We start from the raw sequence: 14,995 nt of genomic DNA, 5'->3' as shown, positions 1-14,995 counted from the left end.
CCTAGTGACTTTACAAATTGGGATTATTAGTCTTCTATAACAGAGCTCTGTCTAGTGTTTAACTACCCGAGTGAATGAGATACAAAGGAATCTCAGCTTAGGGTAAAGAAACTCAATGCAGCATAACAGGGGGCTTTGAGATTTAGGGTTCTGTAAATCATTTTAATCCTTCTTACAGCACCATTCCAATTGTTGGAGAATCTCGGTTTCCTGTTTGATGCCACAGTTTCATTTACGGGATCTGAATCTGAAAGCAATATTATGGTTATGTCTTTAAGATAGTCCTAATTTCTAGATAGGCACAGAAATATGCAAATGAAATTATTCGAATTCTGGGAATAAATTTAAAATAACAAAAGAGGGTAGTGCATATGTGGCAATGTAGTTGAAAAGCAGTCAGCCATGAGGCACTAATTATCAATGTGTATGCTAACATATGTATTATATATTTCTCTGTATTTTATATCTGAAATGTATTTCATTGGAAAAACTGGACTGAATGGAGAGAGAAAATTAATATGGCATATTAAACAAATCAATTCAGAAGCTTATCTGTAGTTTGAGAAGCAATGGGAGTTAGCAAGTGGGAACTGAGTCAAGAATTCTTGAATATTGAATACTTATGGAAATGTCTTCTCAAAAAGAGAGAGAAGTTGAAGTCACAGGAGCAAGTGGGCATAATTAAAGTTATGAAGTTTTTTCTAATGTGAAAGAGAATGATAAACAATAAAGGAAGGAAGGGATTGGTGCCTTCCAGAAAAGGGGCCATACCTATCTGTGTAAATAAGAGGAAAACCAGAAAGAAAAATAATAAATAACAGAAATAGATTAGGATGTAGAAATTTGAGAGATGAGGAAACATGGAATTTACTGTTTATTTACCTATTTTGTTCAGGGAAGCATGAAGCAAGATCTTTAGGTATCATTGTGTGTGGAAGCTGGAGAGAAGTTTGAGGAAGTGAAAGAGACCTGACATTGCAAGATTTCTGGCAGTGCTGGGTGCCATTGACCAATGTAGCTAATTTGCATATTTGTTCATGAGTCTGTTCACGATGTCAGGGCTATCCAGTCTCCAGCACTGCATTGGAGAAAGTTGTTGCCTGTCTCAACTGTCCAATCAGTAAGGTGATGGGTATATCCTCTTTTTCTGTTTCTTGGTAACCTCTTCTTCTAAGGTAGGGTTATGACTCTGGAAATTCTTCAAATTACCAACCCCATCAAACACTGGTTTATGTTATGTGCACTCACCTAATTTTATGAATTACAGTTCAGTAATCATTTTTCCTATATCTGCTGCTTAATAAGGTCTATGGAAATATTTTCCAAAGAAAATGATATTTTATTAAATATTGCATATAGTTTTCTGAAACCCAATTTTTTCCAAATTCATATTTCATCATCACACAGTTCATTTGCATGCTTAAAACTTTAAGTCATTTTGTATTAGCTAAATAAGTTATGTCAAACCTTTTTTTGTGCAATATGCCAACACTTCCAATTAACTATTTCTATTTTCTTAGATTCATAAATCAAATATAATTAACTATTAATTAATTAATTAGGTCTTTCAAAAGAAGAAATTAAATAACTAAAAGATAATGAAAATTTATCTATTTATTGGAGGCATACTGTTGCATTTTCTGGGGAACATAAGGGAGTGAAAATATATTTAGGTACAGGAGTACAAAGGTACAGAGTCCTAATTTCTAACTCAGTGACAGATAGTAGAAAAAAATAATCAATATCTGTAAGAAAACACTTCATGATAATAGGCATACTACGCTAGCTGAGATTAAGTTTCTCTGCTGAGATCCTGTCCAGGAAATCAGTCCATTTGCAATGTGATTTAATTGGATCGTTTCCTTTAAACATTCAGACCAATTTTGCCAGTTTAGGTAATTTAATAAATAAATAATGGTTCAACTGCATTTTTACCATGGTACAATTGATTCTGCCCTCAGTTCCATGGACAGATGTCATTATATTTTACTCAAACAACTTTTTGTTAGCAAAGGAATATCATTTATGTGCTTCTATCCCAGGGAACAAGGCTTGCTCAATATCTGAAAATCAATCAATATATTTTACCAAATCAAAGTCTACATTAGAGAAGCATATATGGTCATGCAAATAGGTTCAAATTTGATTTTTGTGGTCCTGAGTTAAACAAATATTTCTTAGATAAGACATTAAAATCAGTTGGTATAAAATGAAACATTTGATGTTAGGACTTTAATGAAATTAAAAACCTATGCTCTTTGAAAGATACTGTTGAGAGATCCAGAATGGGAAAAATATTTGCAAAACATATATCTCAGGGGAAAAAAAGCCTTACACAATATATATGAAAAATTCCCAAAACTCAATAACAAGAAAACAAAATAATAAAAAAAATACCTGATTAAATGGACAAAAGATTTGAATGGACACTAACCAAAAATATGTATATTTGGCAAAAGAGAAATTTTAAAATGTCCAAATTAAAACTATAAGGATATATCACCACATATATATTGGAATGTCTAAAATTAAAAAGGCTTATCATACTAAATGTTGATGAAGATGTGGAGTAACTGGAACCCATGGAGGATGGAAATGGGAAATGGGGCAACCACTTTGGGAAGCAATGTAGTGGTTACTTATAAACTTAAGTGTACACTTACCATATGACCTAACAACCTGCCTCCTAGGTGTTTAATCAAGAGAGGACAGCTGCTGTCTGTAAACCAGGAAGCAGGCTTTCTCTAGACACCGAGAAATCTGCCAGAAACTTAAACATGAACTTTCCAGTCTCTGTTACTGTGACAAGTAAGTGCTTGTGCCACCTAATCTATAGTTATAGCATCCCAAGCTGGTTAAGGTGGAGCCAAATTGTGCCCCCAGAATTTATATGTTGAAGCCCTAACATCCCCAGTACCTCAGATGAAATAGTTTTTGAAGATAGGGCTTTAAAGAGGTGATTAAGATGAAATGAGGTCAGTAGGGTGGGGCCTGATCAAATTGGACTGGTGTCCTTATAAAAAGAACTCAGGACACACAGAAAGACACCAAGGATGTGTACACACAGAGGAAGTATCACGTGAGGACACAGCAAGAAAGCAGCCATCTGCAAGCCCAGGAGAGAGACCTCAGGAGAAACCAAACCCTCAGATACCTTGATCCTGAACTTCTAGCCTGCAGAACTGTGAAAAAAATAATAATAATAAATAGAAACAGAAAAACAAATTTCGGTTTAAGCCACCCTGTCAGTGGTACTTTATTATGGCAGCTCTAGCAAGCTAATACAACATCTCAAGACAGGATGAGGTCTGCCTTTTAAAATAATAGAGAGACTGGAAAATTCAACAAGGGTGTTAAAAAATGGCCATTGAACCAATCTCAGAGAAATATGTGTCAAGCCCCATCAATAAGTTTATCATTAGATTTTCTCTGAAGAATGCAGTTTACACAATTCTGATCAAAATGGGATCTCAGGATTTTCAAACTGAAAGTAAAATGCTGAGATGCAGAGGGTTCAGAGACCTTGTCAAAACTTACAGTTACGTGAGCAAAAAATACCTAAATAAGCATAATATTTTACCTGAAAATAGTCTATAAGTCCTCTACTGTTCCCTTAAGGAAAAAAAACCATCTGTCTCTGACATTGTCTTGAGCCAACAAGATTTCCCTCTTTGCATATTCTCCCCATTATTCATCTTAATTTTTAGTTATTCTTCCTTAGCTCATTATCAGGAGTATGAATCACTTTTTAAATCTCCAATTTGTCTCCTCAGTAATAGGAAGATCAATTTCATTGTAATTTTTTTTCATTTAGCCATTCAAATACTCTGACTTTTATGTCACATCTTCTTTAAAATCTGTTAGTTTTTAATCCTGATTCATTTAAACTAGTTAGCTTACTAACTTTGAAAAAGATAGTGCTCTTTAGCACTGGCAGTTTTTCATTTGCTTTTGGCAACAAAAATTAGCTTAAATTTGTGTACCCTTAGACTTTTACCAAGTGAACATATCTTTTGACAATTAAATATTAAAAAGTGTTGAATTCTTCAGTAACTCACCAATATTTCTTTTTTTTTTTTTAAGATTTTATTTATTTATTCATAGAGACACAGCTAGAGAGAGAGGCAGAGACACAGGCAGAGGAAGAAGCAGGCACCACGCAGGGAGCCTGTTGTGAGACTCGATTCCAGGTCTCCAGGATCAGGCCCTGGGCTGCAGGCGGCGCTAAACCGCTGCGCCACCTGGGCTGCCCTCACCAATATTTCAACTTCAAATTATGTGTGGTATTTTTTTGCTATGTACTTTTGCTTATGTTTACTTTCTTAAGAGACTCCTTGAATAGCTCTAGTGACCTCTTCATACACCAATTACATGAAATTTGCCTGCATATCTCATAATGTAGTTCTTGAGTTTAGCTCCACATGATGAAATACTCAACTCAAATCTTTTGTGTTAAATGCAAAATAAAATACTATTTAATGCCATAAAAACTGGGCAAAAATGTGATAATGAACTTTTCAATAATAATAATTATACTTTTAAAATATTATAGCTTGCCAATATCACTACCCATTTTTCTTAAAGGTACAATTTGACATTGCTAGCCATGTAAATTTTTCCCTACATTTTTGAATTAGAAAAATTCAAATTAATCGATTCCTCTAAATTAATTTTCAATAAGCACAATCTTTCCTGTTTCAAATGCTCACACACTGGGTCAAAATTAGAATAAATACAATACATTCTTTCTTAGCTTCACCATCTCTGTTTGCTCACCTGAATCACAAGCCTAAAATCACTGTATTATTATGATAGAAAACTGATGTTTAAGTCTCATAAATGCCATTGGATGGCTATAAGAAAATGTATCCCATTCCTACCTGATTCACAGGCTTATTGGGTCTTAGATAATGTACATAGAAGCCCTTTAAATGCTAAAAACTAACACAGTATCAAATGAAAAGAATAATCTTTGAGGAGTTTTTACCTGCTTCATTATTTTCTCCTCATTATTATGGGATCAAAGTTCTTCCTCCATTATTTAATTTCTTATTTCTCATCATTAGACCATCTCCATGAGCATCATTGGGGAGTGAGGTATTCTACTATCTCTAGACTGACTATCTGACTATCTCTAGACTACATCCAGACTTAGAACCATATTAGAGGAGATGGCCCAGGGATTTGCATTTTAATGAATATCTAAGACAGTTCTTTTTCACATTAAAGTCTGAGAAACATTGATCAATGTGTTTTTCATCTTTCTCATTTTGTTATTTTTCAATAATATCTTCATGTAGATTGACTGAAAAAAATGGCCAGATTTGTCATCCTTCTTTGTATTCATGCTCTTTGAAATGTGACTTTGTAGTTCCATCAATAGGTAGAACTTATTTCCTCATGATTTGAATTTAACTTGGTTTGGTATATCAAATGCCATGAAAGTGGCAGTGTACCAGTTTCAAGCCTAGGTCTTAAAAGGACTTGGGCACTTTTGCTCACTCTCCTGGAACCCTGTTACTACCACCATGACAACAAATTGTGGCCAACACTGGAGAATGAATGATCACATGGAGAGATCTCATGGTCCAAGCTGTCCATGTCCAATTTAGGACACCCAAGACCAGCTGCCTGTCAACTACAACTGCAGAGTATAAAGGAGAGCCCAATCACTTACCAAAAGACCCATAAAAAATAATACATGCATACTGTTTAAGCCACTGAAGTTTAGATGGTTTGTTATATAGCAACCAGTAACTAATATACTTAATGTATCAAAAAACTAAGTTTGGGTAAATTGTGTGGTTTTCTAAAATCTTTATAATCAAAGTCAGCCCTTTCCCTTTAACTTAAACATACAAATCATGCATATACTTTCACAACTTGAAATTCTCCTCTGAATGTTTCTAGCCTTATGGTTTTTTGGAGGGTCATAAGGATCATCAAGTTATTTAAGACATACGTATAAAATAAAATTCCTCCTTTAAAATTCATCTGAAGCTTTACCTCAATTGTGTTTTTCTAAATAAATAAAAAAGGACATGTAAGTGATTTTAATTTAATTTCAAAAAGCAAAAACAAAAATCCAAGTGAATATATTTAGTCCACATCATTGTCTAACTTAGAACTGCCTTCAAGTTTGAAGTCTTCATAGCACCTTTGTCTAACTATATAATCATTATACATTATCATAGGTACTTTGTTTGCATTAGCCACAAACCTCATTTGAAGAAACAGAATAACTACTTTTGCTTGGTTAATTGAATGTGTTTAAATATGCAAGATAATGTGACTCTATAATATCTAAAATGGGAGAAGTAACAATGGAAATCATCTATTCGCCTGTAGACCTTCCTCTGTTTATACTTTTTATAATTCAGTTGCTTATTTACTCAGCTATTAATTTTATTCAGATAACTCAAAACTTCAAAAACAGTGATGTCTAACAACAGCTTGCTTTTGAAGTATCAGAGACACTGAACCAACTCCATGTTAGATAATTAGACTTGGTATCCTGCATGCACCTGTCAAAGCATAAATAAAATTCAACGTTATAAACTTCCAGCTTTACTTTCTTCAAGATTTTGTCTAAACTTTATGAAAATAATGTTATGGCTCAATATAATTTTTTCCCAAACAAAGCACACCTTTAGAAAAATATTACAATTCTAAAGGTTAACCTTGTATATCAGAAATAAAGCAATCTGACAGCAAGAGAATGCCTAGGGACTTTTTAAACATTGAATTCCCAATATAAACAACCTATTATTTAATCTATCAGAGTTAAATTTAACACTTAACAGACCATGTCAAACTTTTTGGTTAACAGACATGCTCCATTCAGCCATAGGAGTAGTTAATCTATGGTTACTTATTAGTTTAATAAAAGTAATTCACAATATAGTGTCGTAAAAAAAAAACAAATAATATTTTAGGTTTGTGAGAATTGTTTCAAATTTTCCTTTTAATGAAATCTGTTTTTTTTCTAGCTTAAAAACTGACTAGTATTTATGATTTCATGTTTTCCTTTTTCAAGAAGGATTTACTTAGTCAAAAACAGATGTGTTTAAGACTCAATTCTTCATTTTCTCCAGAAAAACCTCGGATAAATTTTTTGTTGCTGTTTTCATTAGTGTAAAAATTATCTCCGTAAAAGACTATTATACCTTTAGGTTTGTCTTTTACATATCACATGTCTGTAAATATTTGCTGAATGAATGAATAGCAAATACTTAGCTTTACAAATAAGTATATTCTGTTTTCACAATATTTATATAAATGGCCATTAAATGACAATAATAGTAATAGCAACCAGGAAGAGAGAGAGTGGACATATTCAAGTTTCCAGGCACTAATTCCAAACTGGAAAATTGCTAATGTGCAAAGAATATCCTTATATTGTCTGCATAGTAGTTTGTTTTAACAATTTATGTAATAGTCTATTTTACAAAGTATAAAGTGCTCCTTTGTAATGGTAGAAGATGATTTCTAAGCAGACTGAAAGCGCTCTCTATAGATGGGTATCAAATTGGCAAGGGGACAGAACTTTCACCACTTACTGCAGCAACAGAAGACAGAATGTTCAGGACAGCTAGAGCAGTTGGTCTATTGATTTGACAAAGATATCTGTAAAAGATAAATTAAAATCTTAAAAAAAAAAGTCAATTACCATGTGTAAGGATGCATGAAGATATATACATATATGTATGCATATATCAGCTGTACAATACAGAATAACCAAGATCATAGATCTACTTACTGTAAGATTCTGTTATTAAATAATGGTCATTTTCAACAATTAATTAGAAAGGCTTTTATCTCAGCAGAACCAAAAGAAATTTTACTGTTTTAACTCTCATCTATATTTACCTTAGTCAATTTAGTCATTTGGTAAATGTCAGATTCTTTGTTTAAATATTGATATTCTTCAAGCGGTAGAGACAGTTGAGAATTGCACTGTCCTTCCCCACAAACTTTTTACCAAGTGATAAATTATAATGAGAGTAATCCCTAAACCAAATTCTGCCAAGAATAAGCTATGTTTTAATACAAGTTGGCACAGACAAAGCCACACACTGATACAGGGAAGTCTCTCTCTTTCTTGCCCAGGCATTTCATCTAACACCCTAAGAAGAAAACATATGAAGGCAGGAGCAATCATATTCCAATAGCAGAATTGCCAGATTTATGATCAAATCTGACGGGAGGACTTCCATCAAATGGAGGGATGCAGGGACTCTGAACACTGAGACCAAGGGTAATCTATTGGATAAAATGTCCGATGTCCAATAGATTGCTTGTTAGATTCTTTTATTCTATTCCTTGAATGAATACTAACATGTTTGATGGTGCTTATCAAAATTAAGCAAATTTATGCTACCTCTACTATAATTCCTGATTGAGTTCTTCAAATACTCACTAACATTTGTAGACAAACATCAAACCACTTATCTAGAATTCTCTTTGAGATAAACTATAGCACAAATAATATAAAGACATTATCTTTTATTTCCCTGGATCTTTCCCCCATCATTTCTACATTCCACTTCAATCCATGAACAACGAAGAGAGTCTCTTGCTTCAGGGCTGATATTAGAAATACAAAGATATCTCCTCTGTCTTTTGCTTACAGAGTGATCAAAGTTTGGGCTGTCTTTGGACAACCTGGCATTTTCATATTACATGAAATCTGATATTGAGGACCGAAATTGTGCAGAAACTCAACCACTAAGCCACCCAGGTACCCCGGTAATTGTTAAATCAACCATAACCTCTTCATTTCATAGTATAAAGTCATCAATGAGGACAATCCCATCATCAGACTTGTACTATGTTTCTATTTTGTGCTGGAAAGTGCTAGAGTATGTCACTAATGTGCAATAAGACAGTAAGAGAGACAAAATAACAGATCATATGTAACACAAAAGCAGGGTATGCTGAATTATGATGTCTTGAAAAAAGTGTTGTAGGGAAAGTCAGGGTGCCACATAAATATCATATTGGATAATCAAGAGTTCTCACAATGAAACCATATGAATGCATGATTAGGAGTATTCCAAGCAAAGAGGGAATTAACTAAAGGTACATCAGATCAATGGAATAGCACAGCTTCAAGTATCTGTCTATACTTCAGAGATATTAAGAAGCCCAAGGTCACTATCATAAAGGAGAGAAGGGTATCAGAAGGGAAAAGAGATGCCACCATAAATAATTATGTTGAAATCAGTTCATGCAAGGATTTGATCACTAAAGAAATGAATGATCATTTTTTTTATGGTGATGGCAATAGAGGTACTTCTGTTTTGTTTGTTTTTTCAAAGATTTATTTTTTATTTTAGAAATTGAGAGAGAGCACAAGTGAGAAGGGCAGACAGAGAGGGAGAGAGAATCTCAAGCTTGGCGCTGAGCAAGGAGCCCAAGATCATGATCTGAGCAGAAACTGAGTTGGTCACTTAACCAACTGTGCCACCTGGGCACCCCTATTTCTGTTTGCTTTTAACAAGAAGTGGATGATAAAATGAAATCCACAGTGATGAATGTGTGAAACTGAATTAGGAATGTACCCCACTGGAAATTGGTTTCAAGTGGGATGAGACTGGTGGGCGAAAGAAAAGTGAGGAAAATGTTGTACAATAACAGTCCCAGGGATACCTGGGTGGCTCAGTGGTTCTGTCTGCCTTCAGCTCAGGGAATGATCCTGGGGTCCTAGGATTGAGTTCTACATCGGGCTCCCCACAGGGAGCCTGCTTCTCCCTCTGCTTATGTCTCTGCCTTTCTGTGTCTCCATGGATATATAAATAAAATCTTCAAAAAAAACAGTCCCATTTATTTCTTCATTAAGTATTAAAGATTAACAAAATAAAACAATTTCCAGGGTTTGAAACAGTCACCAAACCAGTTTCTGCATAAAAATTATGTTGGGAATCTTGCTAAGATTAATATAGACACAAGATCTCTAAAATGTAAAGAAAGGTATCAAGAACAAAGTGAAACAAGAAATTAATTTGAAGTTATTTTTACATTTTCCAAGGAGAAGGAGAACAAGTTGAGAAGGCAAAATCTGAGAAAGTTCTGATGTACTAGCCTTACAACCTGCCTTTAAGCTACATCTGAAAATTAGCTTATCTTTTTTGTATGGATACAGATAAAGCATGTTCACTATGTGCCCTATGACAAGAAGTAGCTTCAGGAATCCTGTGTCTTTGATGTGTGTTCACTTAGAATGTCAGACTTATATATGTTCTTTATATAAGCTCCTTGAATCTGTGTAGGCATAAAATCTCCTTGAAACACTAACTCATAAAGTAATTCTGTCACATACTATAAAAACATGTAATCTATGTTTGAGGCTCTATAGTTCTGTCCTTTGCTGTTACCTACATTGATTTGCCATTTAATATTAATAATTGTTCATAGACCAAGATTTTTTAAAAAGCACTAGAGCTTACTTTGATGTGTGCTTTCTTTTAAAAGTCATAATTTGTAGCCATAGATGACATTAGCCATTTTCAGTGCTCTATGACCCTTCAATTTGGACTAGAAATCAATGCTATGTACTTACCACATTCTATCTGCCCTATTCTCAAAGGTCATCATGAATTTTTTATTTGCTTTTTTATATTTCAGTGTCAATTAGAGCATAATTAAGTACCCTACAATTTCCAAGATGAGAAGTGAAAAGCTGAGAGTAGCAATTATTGAGACATCTTACTTTCACCCCAGACTGTGTAAGACTCTATTCTCAGTGCTAAACCTCTAAAATAACAGAAGCCTAGAAGTATAAACTAGCTTCTGTCAGCAGTTTTGAATAAGAGATAAGTTTTGCTACAATGTTGGACATAGAAAAAAAAATGTTAGATACAAAATCCAAACAGAATAAATAGGCCTTAAAACTGACCATAGAGGGATAATAAAAGGACATCAAACTCAAGTGTGGGAAGAGAGGGAATTCGTTACATAGCTGCCAACGACTGACTTTCTATGGGTCTGCAATCTTGTTGCCTTATTTCTTAGTGTTTGGGATTCTTATGTATAATGCAGATATCGTAACTGCCCTACTGTTTATCTCTCTGTGTTAAAAATTTTCCTAAAAGATAATATATAAACTATAAGTGAAGAAGCATGTCATAGGAAATCATGTTTTGTATATTTTATGCTTCCTTCATTTCACCAAAAAATGAGCTTATTAAAGAATCAAAGTAAAATGGTAGCATGTAAATATAGAGTTGAGTTTCCAACACTAAGGTAAAATTTCTATCCAAAGAAATCTTTCCAGTATAGAATACTCTAAACTACTGAATAAAATAATTCAAAAATCTTCTAAAATGTAACACTAGTTTAGTTTAATAGTATGAGAAATACTGTGCAACTTGGGAAATAGGAAGGAAGGAGGAAGGAAGGAAGGAAGGAAGGAAGGAAGGAAGGAAGGAAGGAAGGAAGAAATATTCAAAGAAAATGCTGTTTGCCCTTCTGGATTCTTGACTGGGACATCTAAACAGTCATATATGCTTAGAGTTTGGTTTTAGTGGTCCATTTAAAGAAGTCGGAAAAAATAGCCAAAGGTAGCGTGAAGTAGAACCTTTGGTCTGTGAACCCCTGTATAAAGAAAGGACAAGTAATGGTGACAAACTTAGTGAATAAATTAAAATATACTCTCTAGTAGAAGACTATGAGCATACTGACTATCATCAGCATTGGCTCTGGATGATGGTTAAAAATTATTTCCCCCCAAAAAAATCTCTAACACAAGCCAAATACTATTTAAATTAAGAGCAGGAATTCTTACTAGCTTTGTGGTTAAAAAACAAAGACAAACAACAACAGAAACCCTTGGAAAATGTGCATCCAAGCATTAGGGAAAAGCAACAAAAATCTTTAAAGATTATATTTAAATATACATGAGCTCATAATGGAAAAAACACAAAACACATACAGAATATACCTTGAGAGAATCAGAAGAAATAACAAACATATTGTAACTCAGAAATACAGCATATTTTGACATTATCAGATAAATAATATGAAATAATAAAATTTAACATGTTGAAGTATTAAGGCAGAAAATTAACAAACAAGAAAGGAATAAAAACCTATACAATTTGACCAAGAACATTTGAAAAAACCATATAGAATTTTGTTAAGTTATAAAAAAAAAAGACATTTTATATTCAACAAAGGTGCTTTGTAGCAAATTTGAAGGCACCTAGGAAAGAGTTAGTGAACTAGACAATCAATCTGAAGGAATATCCCAAAATTTATTATATAGAGGCAAATAACATGAAAAAAAAAACAATTTAAGAAACACAAGAGTAAGAAAATGTAACGTTTAATCAAAGATTAAGTAAAAGAGAAAAGAGGTGTAAGTTCCACTTTGTGACAATCCTAGGCTTTTTCTTCTAATATACTCTAATGCCTGAGGAAATAATGGTTGAAAATTTTTGAGAATGGATAAAAGACGTGAATTCTTAGACACAAAGAAGCTCAATCAATCCTTCCCTAAAGAAGGGAGAAGAAATGTGTGGGAAATATCAGAAAGGGAGACAGAACATAAAGACTCCTAACTCTGGGAAACGAACTAGGGGTGGTGGAAGGGGAGGAGGGCGGGGGATGGGGGTGAATGGGTGACGGGCACTGGTGGGGGGCACTTGACGGGATGAGCACTGGGTGTTACTCTGTATGTTGGCAAATTGAACACCAATAAAAAATAAATTTATTATAAAAAAAATCCTTCCCTAAAGTGATAGGTGATAGATAAATAGATAAAAACTAGAGATATTTGATGAAAATATAGACCACCAAAACATAATTTAAGAATGACCACAATGAAAGGCAATAGGACAACAGTTAGGCCACTAACTGCTTCAAAGTCAAAACTGGAAAACAGAAAAGAGAGCAAGTCTATACAGAAAAACATGGAAGACTAATAAAACCCCAAGTACATTTAAATTCAATGAAAATGACAAAGAAATAGTCCACAACTTTAAATTATATTCAGATTAGAGGCAAACAATTAAAACCAGCAAAATTGACATGGGAAGCCACAGTGGGGAAGCTGGTGAGCAAATCAAAATAACTGGAATTGTTGAGATACCCTATTGAGAGCAAAGCGAAGAAATATCAGCAAGAAATCCCCTCCAGTCAAAAGCACTCCACTACTTTCCGGAACTAAAACAATCAGGATAGAGAAAAAGCCTTGCAATATTGAAGGAAACAAAGCATGAAAGGTATGCAGAGGACAAAGATGGTAGAGCAAAGTCAACACCAGTTCTAAGAGAGAGAAGATTTTCTTAGACTATAGGGGTAACATCTTTAAGAGTCAAAGGTAAAGAGAAGGAAAGAAATATCTATTGGTAGAAGCCTTCCAGAAATAACACAGCATCACAGGATCAGAAAAAAATCTGGCCACAGAAAAAAAACAATATACATTAAAGAAATTATTCATCATTTTATCAGCAAAGTAGGCATCCTTTGGGCCAAGCAACCAGGGCCAAGCAACTCCTTCCTATCTTTCATAGATCCTTCTGCTGAAAGCCAGTCTAGAAAATCCAATCCATTCAAATATTGATGACATAAAAATTAAACAGTAGCATTCATATAAAGACATTTCAAGAAAAAATAAATACATTAAGCAAAGCCTCTTGGAAGTCAAAGAAAACTCACCAGAAAACTGTCATCACAAACAGAAAGTTGTAATGAAATATTTCAACCTGAATTTAAAAGGAAACTCAAACACAACAATTGCATCAGTGAAGATACATCACAGAAAACAAATAGTAAGTATAGTCAAAGTACTTGGAGTTATAAGTGAACAATGAGATGATGCAAAGGGGACTCACACAATTCCAGAAAGAACTGAAGAAAAAGACAAAAAAGTTTCATAAGTGAAGGCTATGTTACAAGGAATACTGGTGGGTATAGTCACCACAGGAAGACATAATAAGGGACAAAAAATAAAAAGCTAGAAATGAAGAAAAGGAAACAAACTAAAAAAGACTAAACGGGAGTAGAGAAAACTGTGACTTCGGCTAGAATGACTGGCCTCGTTGCCAAAGTGGATTCTGCCTTTGGCCTGGGGTGACAGGTGCGTTCTCTAAAGGGATGGCAGCTGTAGCCTTTTATTCCTGAGAAAATATCACTTCTTCCTGGAATTGTGGCACCATCTGCCTTTCTTCTGATGGATGGCATTCACTTTTCCTTCCATGTCTTTTTCATCTTCTGGCACTTTATCGTCTTCGTCATCTACATTCTTTGGGAGGAACAAGCCCTTTGCTTGCATTCTCTTGATTTTAGCTGCCTCCATAAACTTTATCATGACGGATGTCCATGGAGGCTGAGTGTGTGGCAGGCAGATGACACAGATGAAACAAGAGGAAACCAAGTGATGTTGGGATGCCTGGGTGGCTCAGTCAGTTAAACGTCCACCTTCGGCTCAGGCCATGATCCCGTGGTCCTGGGATAGAGCCCCGCGTCAGGCTCCCTGCTCAACAGGAAGCCTGTTTCTCCCTCTTCCCTCTGCATGCTCTCTCCCTCTCTCCCTCACTCTTTCTCTCTCTCTCTCTGTCAAATAAATAAATAAAATCTTTAAAAAAAAAAAAAAAGAAAGAAAGAAAAAATAAACCAAGTGATGCTAAAAGTCCTGGAGATGCTGGGGAGTTCAAACATATGAGAGCTTGAGGGCACCTGGGTAGCTAAGTTGGTTAAGCTTCCAACTTTTGATTTCGGCTCAGGTCATGATCTCAGGGTCATCAGATGGAGCTCCAAGCTGGGCTCCATGCTGCGCATGGAGTCTGCTTAAGCTTCTCTCTCCCTCTTCTTCTGCCCTTCCCACCCCATCCCACCCCCGCTCACATACACACACTCTCTCTCTCAAAAAGAAACAAGCAAACTTACCACAGTTTTATGTAAGTTATACTAAACACTTAGGAAAAAATTAATCTTATATAAATCAGTTAGGGAGCAGAAAAACAAAACTAATGTAGTATTTAAACCAAAGCCG

The 14,995-nt window shown here is 34.6% G+C and overlaps 1 long non-coding RNA gene across 1 annotated transcript in view; it reads right to left on the bottom strand.

Moving 5' to 3' along the window:
• Positions 1-14,995, bottom strand: part of LOC144314022 (uncharacterized) — a 101,148-nt gene that overhangs the window by 28,491 nt on the left and 57,662 nt on the right. Inside the window, exon 2 of the long non-coding RNA XR_013379671.1 lies at positions 7,560-7,626. This is a non-coding gene — a long non-coding RNA (uncharacterized LOC144314022). The remainder of the gene's footprint in view (positions 1-7,559; positions 7,627-14,995) is intronic.

The sequence above is a fragment of the Canis aureus genome, chromosome 1, assembly GCF_053574225.1.
Source record: "Canis aureus isolate CA01 chromosome 1, VMU_Caureus_v.1.0, whole genome shotgun sequence".
NCBI lineage: Eukaryota > Metazoa > Chordata > Mammalia > Carnivora > Canidae > Canis > Canis aureus.
Note: the sequence above shows the minus strand (reverse complement) of the source record. Positions and strands in the feature narration are given on the sequence as shown.